This window comes from Moschus berezovskii, chromosome 11 (assembly GCF_049115385.1).
Source record: "Moschus berezovskii isolate FMDL1 chromosome 11, NW_MosBer_1.0, whole genome shotgun sequence".
In the NCBI taxonomy this organism is placed as follows: domain Eukaryota; kingdom Metazoa; phylum Chordata; class Mammalia; order Artiodactyla; family Moschidae; genus Moschus; species Moschus berezovskii.
This window is the reverse complement of record NC_142470.1, coordinates 28,568,100-28,582,098: the sequence shown is the minus strand read 5'-3', so window position 1 is coordinate 28,582,098 and position 13,999 is coordinate 28,568,100. Positions and strand designations below refer to the sequence as shown.

At 54.0% G+C, this 13,999-nt stretch overlaps 1 non-coding gene across 1 annotated transcript; it reads right to left on the bottom strand.

Annotated features, from left to right (window-relative positions):
* Positions 1 to 13,323: 13,323 nt before the first annotated feature.
* Positions 13,324 to 13,471, bottom strand: LOC129540158 (U4 spliceosomal RNA). The gene has a single exon (XR_008682609.1). It is a non-coding gene; the product is annotated as a U4 spliceosomal RNA (small nuclear RNA).
* Positions 13,472 to 13,999: the final 528 nt, after the last annotated feature.

The window sequence follows — 13,999 nt, the reverse complement described above, 5'->3', positions numbered from 1 at the left end:
GCCACACCTGAGGCAGGGTTTCCTCTCTTGCAAGTGTCTAAGCTGGCAAACTGCCCCTCTCCACATATTGTAGTCCCACCTCAGGAACGAGGAGCCTGACCTCCCAGTTTCCTACTAAACTTCAGGAACTGGGGTTGGAGAACGGGATTTGCATGTTCACCTATAAACACCAGGAATCCAGCCGCAGGGGATGGAGGCTTTGGGGTGGGGCCATCTTCTGTTTGGGGCTTGGGTGGTGAGGGATTAGAGAAAGGAAAAGGAATTGTGGTTCCCTGTGAGACAGGCCTAAATGGGATAAGGCCCTGAGGAGAGGGACCCAATGGGGCCTCTGCTGTGCTACTCCATATTAGTTTCTTATGCTCACTCTAACCAATCACGAGGCCTTCCCAGGTGGCTCAGTGGTAAAGAATCCACCTGCCTGTGCAGGAGACATGGGTTCAATCCTTGGGTTGGGAAGATCCCCTGGAGACAGGAATGGCTACCTATTCCAGTATTCTTTCCTGGAGAACCCCATGGACAGAGAAGCCTGGTGGGCAGCTGTCCATGGGGTTGCAAAGAGTCAGACATGACTGAGCAACTGAACCAATTACCACAAACTGGGTGGTTTAATAGAAATTTGGGACTTCCCTGGTGGTCGATTGGTTGTGGTTCCTCACTACCACTGCAGGGGCACAGATTCCATTCTTGGTCAGGGAACTAAGATCCCAAGTGATGCAGCAAATAAAATAATAAATGTATGTTAAAAAGCAATAGAAACTTACTCTCTCAGAGTTCTAAGGACCAGAAGTCTCAGTTTCACTGGGTATTAAGCTGGCCATCAGGCTCCTGCGTTAACTCTGGATGCTCTGGGGGAGAATCTATTCCTTTTCTCTCCCAGCTTCTGGTGGCAGCTACATCACTCAAATCTTTCAGGCCAGTCATCCTCAAATCTCTCTCTGCTCCATCATCACATCACCTTCTCCTCTGTGTCAGGCCTCCTTCTGTCTCCCACCTACGTGCAACTACATTGAGGGCCTGCACAGATAATCCAGTGTCATCTCTCCACCTCAAGATCCTTGACTCCATCTTACTTGCCAGACCTTCTTTCCAAACAAGGAAACTGCATGAGCTTCCTAGGGCTGCCACAACAAATTACCAGATACATGGTAGCTAAAGTTAATAGAAATTTATTCTCCTGCAATTCAAGGCCAGAAGTCCAATGTCAAGGTGTCAACCAGGCCATATTCCCTCCAGAGGTTCTAGAGGAGACCCCCTCCTTGCCTCTTCCAGCTTCTGTGGCTCCTGGTTCCTTGGCTGGTGGCAGCATCTCTCTAACCTCTGTCTGTTTTCACATGGCCTTCATCCCTGTGCGTGTCAAATTTCCTCCTTTTTCTTATGACACCAGTCCTTGGACTTGGGCCCACCCTACGTGTGTGCGTGAGTGTTCAGTGGCTCAGTCATGTCCAATTCTTTGCGACCCCATAGACTGTAGCTCACCAGGTTCCTCTGTCCATGGGATTTCCCAGGCAAGAATATTGGAGTGGGTTTCCATTTCCTTTTCTGACCCTACATCCAAGACAATCACATCTTGAGATCCTTAACTACATCTGCAAAGAAATGATTTCCATATAAGGTCACATTCCCAGGTACCAAGGGTTAGGGCCTGAATACATCTTTTTGAGATACTGTTCAACCCACTATGGTGACCCAGGTTCTAGGACCTGATATCTTTGGGGGAACATATTTTCCCTACACATTCCTTATGCTAGGTTGGCTACTAGTGGGTCCTGGCCCTGAGGGCTGGGGGATCATGGATATGCTGAGTGACAGGCTGGTTGCATAAGCACATATTTCTTCTTGGGCATGGCAGGGAGCAGTTAGAAGTGCAGGGGGCAAGGCTACCGTCTCAGAGTAGTGTCTACCTGTGTCTGTCCACAGACTCCTGGGCAGGGCCCATGTCCCCTGAGTGGGACCGCTTGGGAGCTGATCCTGAGGCTCTAGTTTCCCCACTAGAAATGGGAGGGAGAGAGCTTGTGAAAGTTACAATAATTTGTGCCATTTATTGAGAATCTTCTATGTTCCAGGTACTTATCCTCATTGTTTCATTTAATCTTCAAGAATGCTGACCATTTTACAGATGAGGACACTGAGGCTCCAAGAGTTTTAGTGACCTGACCCAGATCTCACAGCTGCTAAGTAATGGAATGAAAATCAAAACTCAGCTTGGGGGGAGGTCAAGGTTCTTGATTTTCTTCCCCAACTTCATCCTGTCTCTCTTTGTAACAAACTTAAGAGTTATCAATTATAGGCCTGTGGTGGAAGAGGGTTGGGGAGATAATTTCAGACTCAGTGCTATACCAAGAACTGAATCAGGAGTTTATGTAGCCTCATGGCCTGAGTCAGGGATGGCAGGGAGCCGTGGGAGGGGGTTTTGATGGGAACAGAGGTGTTAAAGAAACAATTATTGCAACATTTGTTCAAGAATGATAAGGCAGACTTTGGGCTTCCCAGCTGGTGCTAGTGGTAAAGAACCTTTCTGCCAGCACAGGAGATGGTAAGAGACTTTGGTTTGACCCCTGGGTCAGGAAGATCCCCTGGAGGAGGGCAAGGCAGCCCAACCCAATATTCTTGTCTGGAGAGTTCTGTGGACAGGGGGCCTGGCATGTTATATAGTCCATTGAGTCACACAGGTTCGGACACAACTGAAGCAACTTGACACGCTCGCATGCAAGGCAGATTTTACTCAGGGGACTGTCACTGAGGTGGGGTTCTGTGATGGGAGAGAGAGATTGCGCTTAATTGCAAATGTAAGGATAATTGGGAATTTATAGCTAAGAAGCAAGGGGTATCAGGGGATAGAAAATTCCTAAGAGGAAGTGTCGGGGTAATGGGGTTCTGGCTAAACCTACCTAATAGGATGCTTGCTGGAGGAAGATCCGGGTGACCACACACCAGCTGTGGGCTGTCGGGAGATGAGAAACCCCATCAGATATTGATGGTGATCAGACACCGAGATGACAGATGCTGAACTGACTTGGCAAGATTCTTGCTAGAATTGGGTGAACATGGATGCCCAAAAGCCAGGACCTAGTTGAGAGGGGAGTCCAGAAGAACCTGACTAGAGTTTGGTCAAAGAGAGACTTGTCAGAAGAAAGTGGCCCCAACCGGGAAACCTTGGCGTGCTGAGCTGGAAGTAGGTCGCTGAGCTGGGAAAGGGCCTGACGGGAACCACATAATAAGCTGGTCACAGAGCCAGGCCTGAGCCAGGCCTCCCAGGCCTCTACCCCCAGGGCCCGTGTGTCCCTGCTTCAAGAAACTGGCTCAGGACCAATTGGCAGAGAGAGGAAAGGGCACTGGTGTGAAACCGGAAGTCCCGAGTCCCAGGCCTGGCTCTTATCAGCTCTGTGACTTCAGGAGATGGCTTAACCCCTCTGCGCCCTGATTCCTTGCTGGTAAGATGAGAAGGTCACAGGGCTGGCACGCTGGGACCTGGGATCCTGTTCTCAGCTGCTCTGGCCTGCCTGAGGAGAAGCCAAGCAGATGGGACCACAGGACCCACCGATCGGTCCCAGACCCACCGGGAATGGGACCGGCAGGCCTCAGTCCCCCTCATCCCACCCCGACCCCCACCGTGTGGACTGGCTTCCGAGAAAGACCCCCTCAGGAAGCTGTGGCGAACGTGGACCCAGGGCAGGATGGTGGAGTCCTTGTGGGCCGGGACGAGGGAGGGAAGGAAGCAGGGCGCGAGGGTCTCTGCTCGCCTGTCTCCTCCACTAGGAGAAGGTCCTAGGGGTTTGAGGGACTCTGTTTTTTCCAATCCAATGGCGCCAGTTTCAGTTTGGCGGAATGACCCCTGGAGAGAACCAGGCAATAAAGTTGGAATCACTCAGGCACAGGAAAAAGGACACAAAGGCGAACAATGCGGGGAGTGCTCAGCAGGAAAAGAGGCAAACTGGAGCCGGGCTGCTGGGCAGACCTCAGGCTCCAGGAGTCTGGAAGTGCAGGGTGATCCGGGGCTCCAGGAGGGGCAGGGGCCCAGGCCCAGAGGTGGACAAACACGGAGGGAGCAGGGGAAAGGGAAGGCCTGAGACCAGGGGGCACAGCCCAAGGAAGGGGTGTCCGGTGTGAAGGGCTGAGGAACAGCTATCTTGAGTCAGGCCTTAGTTTTTCATCTCTTTCTTTGCTAAGGGACAGAGATTCCCGTCTGTCATGATCCGTGTTGACTTAGCAGACATGGAGCTCCTGCTACATGCAGGCTGGACCGCAGAAGGGGAGTAGGAGACAGAATCCAGATCTTCCCCAGTGGCCTCCCTGCTCCTGTGAGCAGGGTTGAGCTCTGGTCTCACCTGGAATTCCACCCTCCTGGGTCTCTGTTGGATGAAACCCAAGCCCCAGCTGGCACTGGAGGCCTTGCATCACCTGCTCTACTGCCCTCCCTGGCCTGACTTCCCATGAACCTCTCCAGCTCAAAAAGCCACATGGCTTCCAAACCTCTAGGCCTTTGTCCATCTGCTCGTCTTTCTGAAACTTCACTTCTCCTTTCCAGCAGAATCTTCCCGCTCTTGGGACTCAGTTCAGCACTGCCTCCTCTGAGAAACTTGCCCTTCTCTCTCAGCCTGGGCAGTCCCCACACCCTACTCCCCATGAGCCTAGAAACACTGCAAGGTGATGAGAAATGTACCCATCTCTCTCCCACCATCCCAAGCTCCTGAGGATCAGTGGATCTTCTCTGTGTTTTCACCTATCCAGACCAAGCTGGGCCAGGCTGAGAGTAGGTGCCTTGGGAATGTTTCTCAGAGTGAACCTAGCATGGGATCTTTCAGAGGTGGTGAATGGAAGAAGCGTGTCTCGCCTGCTCTAGGGCTCCATGTTGTTGTTGTTGCTGTTTAGTAGATAAGTTGTGTCTGACTCCTTTTGACCCCATGGGCCGTAACCCACCAGGCTCCTCTGTCCACGGGATTGCCCAGGCAAGGACACTGAAGTGAGTTGCCATTTCCTTCTCCAGAGGATCTTCCTGACCCAGGAGTGAACCTGTGTCTCCTGCATTGCAGGCAGATTCTTTACCACTGCACCACCTGGGAAGCCCCTGTGCTATGCTGTCCTATGCTTAGTTGCTCAGTCGTGTCCAACTCTGCAACCCCATGGACTGTAGCCCGCCATACTCCTCTGTCCATGGGGATTCTCCAGGCAACAATGCTGGAGTAGGCTGCCGTGCCCTCCTCCAGGGGATCTTCCCAATTCAGGGATTGAACCCAGGTCTCCCACGTTGTAGGCAGACTTTACTCTCTGAGCCACCAGGGAAGCCCCTAGGGACCCATAAAGTTGGAAAAAATACATTTCTCAGGGGTCATGATATAATGCTTTAAAATGGAAACAGGACTCCAGGTTCAGGTGTCTCAGCTAGAAAAGGAGGGAGAAAACTCCCCCTTCACATACTGCAGGAGCTAGGGTGAGAGGTCAGGTCCTGGAGTGTCAAACGCCTGGAGGAGTTGGTGGCCAGGGAGGGTGGGTGAGGGATAGATCCAGGGTGGGGGTCCAGGGCAGGCACTCTTGTAAAGGGCCAACCTTTAGCTTGCCTCCCCTCAGGCTGAGGCCAGAAAGCCCTGAGCAGGTGTTGTGGCCTGGTGAGAGCTCCTCCAAGACCAGGTTGAGGGTCCTGACCTCAGAGAGGGAGACCTCCCTCCACCTGTCAGTCTTCCCAGGAATTCGATGGAAGGAGGGGCAGATGTGGAACACAGTTTAAGACCTGCATGGGGTTTGGCCTCTTGGCTGCTCTAAAGCTGAGTCACAGTCTGGCCTGTGACTTGAGGGCCCAGTGTCCCTTTCCAGGGACACAGCCAGAGCAGGGTCAGTGATCAGGAGACAGCGGACCCTTTCTAGGGCCGGTGGAGTCAGGAGGGACCTCAGGAGCCCTTGGGGCTGGTAGCCAGCAGTGGCCTGGTCCATGAACTTGAGAACAGGGTAGCTCAACAAAATACAGGTTAAATCAACATTTCAGATAAATAAAAATTTTATTTTTTAAGTGTAAGTCTGTCCCAACTATTGTGTGAGCTGTACTTAGATTAAAACAAAGATTTTTTGTTCTTCTGATTTACCTGGGTGTCCTGTATTTTTATTTGCCCAATCTGATCACCTTATTTAGAGGTCAGCCTGGTCTGAGGGGAAGCGTGGCTCCCAGGCCTTATTACAGTAAACCCGTTTGTAAAACAAACACTACCCCCAGCAGCCTGCAGAGGAAAACAACACATGTAACTTCCTGAGAACACGTTATTGTCTGAAGGTGGAAGTCTGTGATTTTGAAGGAAAAAACAGTTTTATGCTGAGGAAGAGTGAGTCACAGGCAAGTTGAAAATGTTTCTCTGGATTTTGGGGTTGGGTGGACATGGTCCCCTCTTCCCTCCTTCTCATATCTACTTATTTGGCTGCCCTGGGCTGGGCCCTGACTCCAAGCCTATAAAGAACCCTGCCAACCATGCCACTGCTGACCACCAGCCTCTGGACTCCACTGACCATAGCGAAGGCTGTTTCCCAGCCACTGGCCCGGCTCTGCCCGTGCCTGTGCAAGGAGGCCCTGCAGTCTTCAAGTCTCAGGCTAGGCTGTGGGCTAAGTTTTAGAGCAGCCAAGAAGGCCTCTTGGAGGAGGCCTCCTGGGCCTCTTTCCTGAAGCTGATGAAAACTTGGTAAGCCATCCCACTGGTGTGGAAGAGCCACTGGAGGGAGGCCCAGCTCAACCCTCCCTCTTTCCATCACCACCCCCTGCTGCGAGGTGAGAGGGCAGGGTCACAGGTCAGGGAGTGACCTTTCTAACTTGGGGTCAGTCGCCCTGGCATACTGAGCACAAAGCCAGCCTCTCGGCATCTGCAGGAGGCTGTCTGGCCCCAACGACATTCCAAGCATTCTTTGGGGTCCTCTGTCTGGAGGGAAGTGGGGCTTTGTGCAGTGAGGAAGTGTCTGACTGACTGCGACCCCTTGTTTGTCTGCCAGCACTGCCTGACATCCTCAGGCCCAACTGTCTGGCCTGATGGACAAGCTGGGGTGAAGGTGGGGGATGGAGGAGAGGTCCCTGGGGCTGGAGCCCTCCTGTCGTTCTGCAGGCATGCAGCCCCTGAGAGGCCTTCCTTCACAGGGCCCTGAGACTGCAGCTTATGTGGACTGCAGCTTGGCCTGTGGAGAGAACTTGAACCCAGGGATGGCCCACATTGGTCTGAATCCTAGTGCTGGCACTTACTAAGGTGGTGGCCTTCTCCCAGTGATGTCAGCTCTCCAAATCTTAGTTTTGTCATCTGTAAATGGGCTAATAACACTCACCTGTATCCTGTGTCTGCATGCTCAGTCGTGTCTGACTGTCTGCAACCCGCTAGACTATAGCCCGCTAGGCGTCTCTGCCCATGCAATTTTCCAGACAAGAATACTGGAGTGGGTTGCCATTTCCTTCTCCAGGGGAGCTTCCTGACCTAGGAATCGAACCCACATCTCTTGCATCTCCTGCATTGGTGGGCGGGTTCTTTACCAGATGAGCCACTGGTGAAACCCAACAACACTCACCAGACAGTGTCATTGAAAGGATGAAGTGAATCTGTGTGACGGTGGCTGGATGGTTTCTGGCACAAGCAAACACCTAACAAATGTGAATTCCATGGAGTCAGGAGATTCCAAGAGGGGGGACAGAGCGGGAGAAACTAAGTCCCTATCCTTGAGGGCTCAGGGGGTGGATGGGCAGTGAGGAGAGGTTCCCCCCGCCCCAGGAGGAGGAAAGGGAGACCTGGGAGGAGTGCCCATACCTGGTGCAGGTGTGCTTGGGAGGTCCAACCACCTCCTCTTCCTGGACCAAGGGCTGCAGTCGGGTGGCTCCTCATGGCTCAGAGAGCTCTCAGGCGGCAGGGACAGAGACGCAGAGAGCTGGGCGCTCTCCTGCCCTGGCCCAAGTGGGCAGTTCAGAGGCTGGGAGAGGGAGGAGGGGGTTCAGGCAAGGAGGTCAGCCAGGGCACTGTCTGTGACTCTGAGAACCCTACATAGGTGTGGGGGGAAGCGGGGGACCACAGAGGGGGAGGGGCCACAGAGGGGGAGGGGGCACATGACCATCACAGGAAAACAGCTGCAGCTCAGTCCCTGGGAGCATGACTCTGGCCACCACGGGAAGGCCTCCCTGAGGAGGGTGCTCCCGGTCAGTGGCAGCACGGGGCAGAGCTGCTGAGCGTGGACTTGGAGATGACGAGGGCACCTGTCCTGGGAAAAAAACTGGCCATGTCCAGCCCTGGGGGGTTCCTGGAGGGGCAGCAGAAGCATTTGCTAGCTGCCTGATCTCAGCGAGTTACGCTTTCTTCATTAATAAAAGAGGATTCTCAGAACCACCAGCCCCAGCAGCACTGCCGGCGAAGGAGCTGGCTCAGAGCCTCCATCACAGACGGTCAGCCCAAGTGTTTCCACAGAAGCCTTGGCCTGTAGGGCAGAGGGCGCCTCAGGCCAAAAGCCTTGGCTCTGCAAAGCTCTCTGTGTGAGGCCTCCAACAGGTCTCTGGCTCTCTCTGGCTGCACTTCTCCCCTTATATCCTGAGAGGAGTGACAAAGCCCTTCCTGTCCTGGCCTGCTTGGTGGCCATGCCTCGTCCCCAGAAGGTCCTGCTCCATGGAGGTGGAGCTGGCTCTGAGGTTCTCCATTCACCTTCCAGTGGGACAACCCCTGCTGGTATTAGATGTGCCCCCGTTCTGGGGGGGTGGGGGAGGTCCTATGGGGCCTGGTGGGTCCCCTGGGGAAAGGGACAGTTGCCCACGGCTGCCCTTTCCAGGTGTGTCTCAGGCTGCAATATCTACCAGGATCAAGCCCCAGACGGAGTCTCCTCGGCACCCATGGTTCAAGCTGTGGTATGTGGCAGGGAGGCCCACTTGGTCAAGATCAGTAATTTGGGGGAGGGGCCAGGGTGCTCAGAACACCCCCCAAACACTATGGCGAGTAGACAGGAGTGGCAGGAAGTAGTGGCCTTGGAAATGTCTGGTCAGTCCGGTGGAGGAGCCGTCATAGTGGGGGTGAAAGCAGGCTGCAGGCCAGGGGAGGACTCCACAGAGTGGTGGGCCACAAGCGGGCACGCAGGCAGTATTTGCAGGCTGCTAGGTTTGGAATCTTGAGCTGGGTGTGGCCCTGCCCCTGCTTTAATCCCTGGTCACAGCTGACACTGAGCGGGCAGCTGGCTCTGCACTGGGCCTCATTGTCTTAGGCCTCAAGGAGACCCAGGTCCGGGGAAAGGCCTGCCCTCCGCCTGGCACGCAGGCTCAGAAGTGAGTGCCTATCATTGACCAGACACTGTGCCTCTCTATCTTCCCACAGAGAACACTGAGTCTGCTGGTGGGAACACGTGGGAGTGGACGGCTACTTGGAGTCCAGTTGCCAAGTGACCTCAGGACAAGGCCACGGTCTGAGGCTGGACCTGCTGCTGCTGTTCATCTCCTCTTGAGCCCCCAACGAGCAGGGTACAGCTCTGATGCAAGTGACCCCAGGCTCCCCATCTTTGCATGGGTTAGCAAGTTTGGACCTAGCAGGACATGCTTCCAGGGAGAAGTGATAACGAACTACAGCAACTATTTTGTGGAAACCCAGATGGACTCAGGAGTCTCACACTCAAATGTGCATGTGAGCCAGCTGGACGGCCCGTGAAGACACAGATTCCTGGGCCCAACACCTCCTCCCCTCCCCACCACCCCGGAGCTTCTGATTCAGCAGGTCTGGGGCAGGACCCAAGATTCTGTATTACTAAGATGCTGCCAAGTGATGCTGGCCCCATATCCGGGCTGAGCAGTTTAGATCTCTTCTCCTCCAAGTACGGCTCACAGCCTCAGAGCAGCAGCAGCAGCAGCACTGGGGAGCTTGTGAGAGGCATAGAGCCTGTCCCACCACCAGCCTGAGTCAGATTTTGCGCTGTAGCCAGAGCCCAGGTGATTCCCAGACCCATTCCGATTCACTCAAAGGTGGAACAGCGCTGTCTGTGAGAACTTTCTGTGATGATGGAGACATTCTAGACCTGTACTGCCCAGTAGAACTGCCACTGGTGATGACTGAGCATGTGAAGCGTGGCTCATGTAATTGAGGAGCTGAATTTTTTATTCTATTTAACTCTCATCAACTTAAATATAAATAGCCAAACGTGCCTAGTGACTTCCATTTGTCAGCACAGGTCTAGAGTAACCCAGCTTTGACGGCCTGTAGAGCAGGGAGCCCCAGCCTCTGGGCCACAGATCGGTACCCGCTGTCATATCAGCAGTGGCATTAGATTAGAAATAAATTGCACAATAAATGCTATGCCCTTGAATCATCCCAAAACCATCCCTCCCCACCCCTCATCCGTAAAAAACTTGTCTTCCATGAAACTGGTCCCTGGTGACAAAAAGTTTGGGGACCGCTGTGTGTAGAGGTTGTCATTATAGACGGGGCAAAGGTTCAGGGAGGAATCCGGACCTGCCTGAGGTTCCCAAAGTGAGTCACCAGCAAGATAGGACCAGAACAATGACCCCAGGCTCTGTACCAGCAGTTTCAGTGCCACCAGAATTCCAGGACTCACAGAAATCCGTGAGAGGCACAGAGGAACGGAGAGGGAGGGAGGAGGGGGCTAGAACTGACGGTGACCCCCAGTTTGTAGCTGGATCCTAACAAAAGCATCACCTGATGGGATACTAGGCCTCGGTGCTGGTGGTGGGGAGGATGAACTCAGCCTAGAAGGTGGCTGAGACCAAGGTGCCAGGCTGGAGCCCCATGGAAAAGCAGGGAGGAGCCAGAGTGGTGGGCCCCCGCGATGTGCACACCTGCTGTCCCCTACCAGGCTCCTTGGGATTCCCTCCTCCGGTGCCCTGAGGTTCCCATGGCCCCACCACTAGAAGGGGTGATGTTTGGCAACCACTCAGAGTCCTGAGCGGAGAAGGCAATGGCAACCCACTCCAGTACTCTTGCCTAGAAAATCCCATGGATGGAGGAGCCTGGTAGGTTGCAGTCCATGGGGTCGCTAAGGGTCAGACACGACTGAGCGACTTCACTTTCACTTTTCACTTTCACACATTGGAGAAGGAAATGGCAACCCACTCCAGTGTTCTTGCTGGGAGAATCCCAGGGATGGGGGAGCCTGGTGGGCTTCCGTCTATGGGGTCACACAGAGTTGGACACGACTGAAGTGACTTAGCAGCAGCAGCAGAGTCCTGAGCACCTGTGTCCTTGCCGAGCAGCACCAGAGTATCTGCGGCTTAGAAAGGCCCTTGGAGGCGACACCTCCCTGGGCCCCTGACTCCGCCAATCCTGCCTGCTGCCCCCTCCCTTGTCTGATGGCCAGTGTCGGGGTGAAGTGAGGCCAGCTCAGCGAATCCTTACAGCAGAAGTTCTGCCTGGATAGAGGCCTCCTCAACACCTCAGCACTCAGTGAAAAGAGACCCATAAAGTGATTCTCCACACACAAATAGACTATTTCTGGAACAAGGGAATAAAGTGGTAGGGTGTCAAGGATCAAAGGAGGGACAGGCCTAGTTACTGACAGCCCGGAGGGGACCAAGGGCTGGAGAGCAGGCCAGCTGGGGCTGTGAAGGCAAGTCGGCTCCATGTCCACCCCGTGATGGCCTGCCTAAGAGGTGGTGAGCTCTCCATCATGGTAGGAGCTCAGGCTGGGATTGGAAAGCAGCCGCTGGGGAGACTGCAGGGGAGCTCTGGCCTTAGGAAGAGGGCAAAAGCCTCTCGTCCTTTATTTTCCCAGATTCAGTCATTCCATGAACCTCGTTCCTCCAAAGGAGCTGAACAGCAATCTCCACTTTTGTTTTTTAATCTATTTATTTACTTAGCTGCACTGGGTCTTAGTTGGGACGTGTGGGATTTAGTTCCCTGACCAGGGATCGAACCTGGAACTCCAGCACTGGGAGCCCAGAGTGTTAGCCACTGAACCACCAGAGAAGTCCTAGCAGTTTCCACTTTTCACATGGATTTGCTATCTCAGGCATCTTTCCTCTTCTGTTCCAGTCCTCCCTGCCTCCCTCCCAGCAGCTAACTAACATTGTTCATGTGCAGCTGATCACAGGTGTCACCGCGGGATGCGACCTGATGCTAAGTGGTTGACAGGCCAGTGCTTCTCACACTCCGAGGGGCCTAGGAGCCACTTGAGGATCTGATCCAGCTGATCTGGGGCCTGGGAGGGTCTGCCTTCCAACAGGCTCCCAGGTGCTGCTGCGACCACCCTTGGAGAAAACGAGGCTGCGGTGGCCGGGGAGACTTGGAGGATTCTATGATGGGTGGGGGTGGAAATGAGCACCAGGAAGGCTCCTGTGCAGGAATTTCAAAGGACTGGACTCACTTTTTTCTGGAGCTTGCTCTCCAGAAAGATGCTCTCCATCTTCGGGGTCATTCCCAGTCTCCCTGATTGAAGCATAAATCTGCTGTAAGAGGGCAACTCCACCACAGCCTGGGCACCCTGTGCGACCTCCCCTCTCACTCTCCTGTCCCTGGGAAACTGCTTTTACCTGAAGGAGCTTTTTATTGTATCTATGGGGTGGGCAGCTGTGGTCCCATCAGACCAGGGCTCGTTCAGGGCCAGCCCAGCTCAGCTAGAGCTCTGGACAGAAAACCTCCTTCCTGCCTTCCCTTAGCTGGCTGCTGGCAGACGCAGCATCTGCAGAGAACCCCCCCCACCGGAAACCAGGGGGTCTCGGCCCTTCCCACTTTCGAGCCTCAATTTCCCCATCTATAATGTCAGAGGGGACTGAAGGCTCTCTCGGAGATACCTGGCGCTGCACCCACCCCTTCAGGGTTTGGAAGCTCAGAGCAGGTGGGGATGAGGCTGTGGGGAGATGCGGGTGTGAGGGGTGGCCAGGGGACAGGGACAGGCAGGGTGGCTCCATCAGGGCGCACCCGCCTTCACAGACTCTCTCTGCACTGAAGGTTCTCAGATATTTTTAGGAAGGTTGGCGCCTCCTGGGCTGTGATTCATTAATACAGCTGACAAGGATCAGCATTTTTTGAAACAGCAGTGGGAAGTTGAGAAGGTTCCCTAGTGCGGCTGTGAGGAGAAGGGGAGAGTCCTGGTGTTTCTAGCAGAGCTGTGTGTGTCGCAGGAAGTTGATTAGAGGGTGGAGGGGAGTGAGGTGTTGCGGGGAGTGGGCAGGGGTGCTGGGAGTGTCCATTTTGAGAGAGGGACTTGGTGCCCAGGGCAGGGCTATTTGACCATGACAAAGTGGAACCTCTTCAAAGCTTTGTAAGTGTTCTAGAGAGATGCTCCTGTGTGTGTGTGATGGAGGAAGTCAGTGGGGACACTGTGACGTCATGGACCAGGTTTCATGGCCTCTTTTGCGGATTTCAATATATATTTGCTGATGCCCTACTGTGGTCAGGCCCTGAGCTGTGAGGCCCATTTATTTATTGCTTTTTTGTCCATTGTGCATTTACTCTGTGCGTGTGTATCAGATAAAGTTTTCAGTTAACAATAATCATGCTTTGGATAAACTTCATTGGCTATGATACTGCCACTGTGCAAAGCTGTGTACTCATGCAGTCAGTACCGGCTCTGTGCCGGCCCAGAGGCCTGGCTCTGATTCTGACTTCAGTGTACTCTGTTCTGTGACCTTAAATGAGTCTCTTCCCCTCTCTGAGCCTCAGTTTCCTCCTCCGACAAATGGGTGTGGTGTAGTTTCTTTCCTGCCTGCCTCACTGTAAACACAGTGGAGGTCAAGGCATTTGATTAACATCAAAACACACCATTCTTGTTATGCCCACAGCATCCAGGCCCCTCCCCACCTCCCAGCCCTCTTGGAGGACCCCCACAGCTGCTTCTGGCCTGCCCTTTCCCACAGGGCTCTTGGCTGGAGTGAGGAAGGAGGTGGGCTGCACCAGCAGACCCCATCCTGGGCCAAGGTGGAGAAGGCTGCTCCCCAGGCCTAGGGACCACCCCAGGTTCTGCCACTTGCTGCCCAACAATGGGATTGTATTCATCGGGGTTCTGCAGAGAAATAGAACCGAGAAGATGTTGCGTTAGCTCATGACGTCATAGGAAAATACCACAGACTGGA